This window comes from Trachemys scripta, chromosome 21 (genome assembly GCF_013100865.1).
Source record: "Trachemys scripta elegans isolate TJP31775 chromosome 21, CAS_Tse_1.0, whole genome shotgun sequence".
NCBI classification, from domain to species: domain Eukaryota; kingdom Metazoa; phylum Chordata; order Testudines; family Emydidae; genus Trachemys; species Trachemys scripta.
Window position 1 is genome coordinate 3,031,233 of NC_048318.1, and position 4,637 is coordinate 3,035,869.

Below are 4,637 nucleotides of genomic sequence, written 5' to 3' on the forward strand. Positions count from 1 at the left end.
GAATAGTTCCAGCGAAGTTACTCTGGATTTGTATCAGGGCAGCTAATACTAAAATGGCAGTGTAACCAATGGCTGATTCTCAAAAGGCTTGGTTAGGAGACGTCGCCAAACCAATTTGGTTTGGAAAATTAGATTACTGATCACTCCAGTCTGTTACACCAGGTTTACTAACCCTGTTCCCCCCAGGGGAGACATTGGCACAGACAAGAATCAGCCCCGTGGTTGGAAATCTCCTGGGAAAATCTTTCTGCTCTTTCCTGCTTTGGCATTCCAGTACTCATTCCAGTACATTGACGCCTGGTCCTTGTGGGACCTGGGGATTCGGAGGGAAAGGATAGCAGCAAACCCAGTGATCTCCATGTTTCCTAATCTGCTACAAGGTTTGGGCTTTGGTCCCAGATTTGGGCCGACGTTCAGCTCAGTTCGTACTTGATCAGAACTTGAGTGCTGAGTTGTGGCTGCAGGCTCTGAACTGGCACATCCCAGCCTGGACCCATTGGAGCTCCGAACTGGTTCAGCCAGCTCTGATCAGCACTCCAACGGCAGCTGAGCTAGCAGCCCTTCTGTCCAGGGGAACGGACGCCCGCAGGGAGCTCGCTCCAGTGCCAGGGGAAATCTGGGAATCTGGCACATGCCATCTTGCATTAGGATGTAACTCCAGCCCAGGGAAAGGAAATCTCCAGCTCCATTCCCTTACCGATAGCTCGGTGGCAATCAGACACCCGGCCTGACTCTGATTTTAGTGCCTGACGAATAATAGCTACATTCAGCACAAGTGCACTCTGACACTCAGCCTCGGGCCCCCGAGAGACAGTGGAGAATCTTGCCTTCAGTTGCTCCAGCCTGGTACCCTGGGCGTTGGTGAACAAAAGCAGCAATTCTTGCGTTCTTGTAATAACTCGTCTAGTCTTGCACACACTGGTGTCATTTGCAAGAGTGAGGCCACTCAGTCAGCTGAGATCCTGCCTTCTAGGCACCGTCCATAGTGAGGGGGAAGGCAGAGTCCCACCCTGCCCCATATAATAATAATAAATGGAGATATCCCATCTCCTAGAACTGGAAGGGACCTTGAAAGGTCATCGAGTCCAGCCCCCTGCCTTCACTAGCAGGACCAAGTACTGATTTTGCCCCAGATCCCTAAGTGGCCCCCTCAAGGATTGAACTCACAACCCTGGGTTTAGCAGGCCAATGCTCAAACCACTGAGCTATCCCTCCCCCCTATGATTCCCCTCTGAGCTCCCCACTGTGCAGCAGTTACCCACATGCTGCCACACCCATTTATAGGGCAGCGGGTGGAGTAAGGACCCCACTGCACCGGTCCTGATACAATGGGGATATGGCCCGGCCGCCTCTTCACTGACGTAGGGCGGTGTGCCAGCCTGCAGGGGGTGGGTCTTGCTGGGAGCTCCTGTAGGGAGCCTGATGTGTAGGTCTTGCTGGGAGCTGTGGGGATGGCTGGGGGAAGGACCACTGCGCCCCGTTTCAGGGCTAGGCAATACCAGGGCCATTGAAGCTAATGCAGTGATCCTTGGTTTACACCCATGCAGAGAGAGCAGAATCGATCCCCGGAGCTGCAGAATGCAGTAGGAGCATGAACTCCAGGCCTCCACCAACGCCAGGGAAGGGCTCAGTGCTGGTCTCGTACAGAAGGGAACACTGAGGCACAGCGACCCTAAGGACCAACCCCGCAGCCCTGCCCCAGGCCTGCAATCCTCGCTCCAGGGAGGAGGCACATCGCAGTCCGCAGGGGCTGCTCACCAAGGGCCCGACCCTGCACTTTGACTCAAAGCGGCTAATCCCACAGAGGATAAGGACATGACATGAGGCATGCGGGATCTAGTACTAAAGTGACCAAGCCCAGATTATGTTGTGAATCGCGTCTGAGCCTGGCTTAGACATCGTAAATTCCTGGCTCTCAATCCCCTCCTCGGTCAGCTTGGCCATTCGGCCTCTGCAAGGCACCCGCCGCCGCGCCTGGGCGTGCCTGCACCACCTTGCACAGCCAGGTGGGTGCTCACTGCTGCGCCATGTGACTCAGCAGAGCGGGCGCCGGTGCATCACAAAGTGGGCACTATTTAAGCCATAGGATGTGAGAGCCGTGGCAAGCACACTGGCTGGTCTCTGGCTTTGAGGAACACTGCATGGCCCAGCCTGGCTCTGCCCTAGGAGAGACTCCACGTGCGAGGGACTGACCCCGTCGGGAAGTGCCATGCCAGGGAGGGGTTGGGACAGACCCGACGGCTTCTGAAAGCCATTCAGAGTTGGCCTTATAGCAGGTGGAAGCGCAGGCAGACAAAATAGGGGATTAGGAGCAGGATGGCTGCTCCATCAGCCCGGAGGAGCCATGGGCAGCGTTCCCTCGGCAGCACAGCATGGCACTCAGCAGTATAGGCCTATGCTGTCCCACACCAGGGCATAGCTCGAGAGCCGGCTGGGGAAGGCCATTGGCAAGAGACATGGAGCTGGGGCTGGTAGGAAGCTGAGCATGGAGACAGTGTGGCCAGTGTCTGGTGCCCAGACCCTCTTCTGTCATCGGGATGATGGACACTGGCTACTTCCCCACCCTCTTGGCCCTGCTGGAAAGAGGCCAGCGTTGGCTGGAAGAGAGGGGGAGGAAGGAGGAGATAAAGGGGCCCAAGAAGAAGACACTGACAGCTAGAGATAGAGCAGAGATTAGCCTGCCATCGCCCTCCCCCCTCGCGGCTGCTCCCCGCCTGACCTCAGCGATTTAGATCAAAGTGGGGAATCCAGCCCCTCCCTCGGCGCATCTCACAGCACGCGGGGGCCCCGCTGATGGACAAATGAGGCTAAATAACCCTGAGTGATGAAACGTGACGCAGGCCTTGGGGCTGGGGGAGGAATTCCCCACCGCTGAGGCGAGCAGGGAGAGCCCCACTCAGAGGAGAGAGGGGAATGATTCACTCCCTTCCACGGGCTTGCACCATTCCCGTGCCTCCCTCAGCTCGGCCCCGGAGCCGCCACCACGGCAGAGATGCTTCTTTCATGCCAGAGCGAGGCGTTTCCACGGATTCCCAAAGCTTAGGCCTGGGGCCTGTTATCTGCAAGGGCCAGGAGGGCACCAGGAGCTTCCCCCACAGTAGGGCGACCATTGTCCCACGCTGAGGGGCTAGGCACCCCGCAGGGGTAGGGGCAGGAGAGGAGGCAGAGCCCCTTGAAGGGGTGCAGCAGTGGGCGTGTAGTGCCTTGGGGAGTGTGGTTACAAAGCCCCACTCTGTGCCTATCGCCAGAGGATGCAATCCCAGCCCGGGCCCAAGCTATAGGAGCTTGTGCTTCTAGCTGTGGAGGGCTGCAGTCCAACCCCCAGTCTGGCAGCCATCCCAGCACGGCCCTGCTGGGATGGGGCAGCGCCCCACCGTCCCCAGCCTGAGAGCCACCACACAGCCCCAGCGGGTCAATACACTGCCCTAGGGAGAGAGGGGACCTTCCGTTCTTGTCAGGGGTGCAGCAGATTCCCGCCCCCCCCCCCCCCCCCCCCCCCCCGCTGAAATATTTGCAAATGGGAGGAGTTGGAGGCGAGAATTTCTGAGCTGTCCAGGCCCCGGGTAACCTAAACGAAAACAGGTGGAACGAGACTCCTTTCTCCTTTGAGCCAAGCACCTCCGTGAATTAAACCCCTGGGCACGAGGTGGGAAAATATTATTAGCCCCATTTTACAGATTGGGAAGCACAGTCCCAGGCCTTGCCTGAGGTCACACAGCCAGTCAGAGGCAGGACTAGAATCCAGGGCTCACGTTCTCCCCTCTCGCCCACAGGCCTTCGGGGAGCGACCACTCCCGATTGCACAGGAGGTGAAACAAAGGCTCTGCTGCCTCCCTGGGTATTTGGAGTGACACTGCTCTGCTGTTTACACGGCATCCCAATGATTTAGTTGGGGATTGGTCCTGCTTCGAGCAGGGGGTTGGACTAGATGACCTCCTGAGCTCCCTTCCAACCCTGATATTCTATGATTCTATGATCCTGCCTCTGAATACGCGTCGCATCATCCCCTTGGTGTGGCAGGTCAGGGAATAGCCCAGTCCCTGCGACTCCCAGGCCAAGCCATGGCTGGGCCTCTCCCCAGACTCCAGTTTCTTCCAGCCCCGTCCATGTGGACACCACTGACCCCGTGGCAGAAGAGCTCACGTGTTGCCATCCACTGGGATTGTGCTTAGGGAGTCAGTGCTGCTCACGGCAGCCTCCAGACCCACTTGCTGCTTTCGGGGGGAACCGGGCTCCACCCAGAGCAACCGGTTCCTGTCCTTAACCATCACTGGGCCCTGCAAAGCAGCTCCGGTCTGTGCAGGGCTGCAGCCACATTTCTCTTCTGCGGGGCCTTTCAAAGTCCTTTTCCCTGGGAGGGAAGCATGAGGCTCGGCCTATTGTCTAACTTAGCAGTCTCTCTGCCTGCCTCTCAGAAGGGGCTACTGCCACTGGACGAGGGCACATCCAGTGCAGAATGGGGCTCACGCAGCGGTGCATCAAATCATGGTGCCCAGCAGGGAAGGTTAAATATTGCAAGTCAACAGCAGGACAGGAAGCAAAGAGGAACTCGGTATCCAGCAGGGGGAATTCAGGGAGAGAGGACACAGCCCCCAAGTATCCCATTTCCCTGCGGACAATCCTACCACTGGATCTGC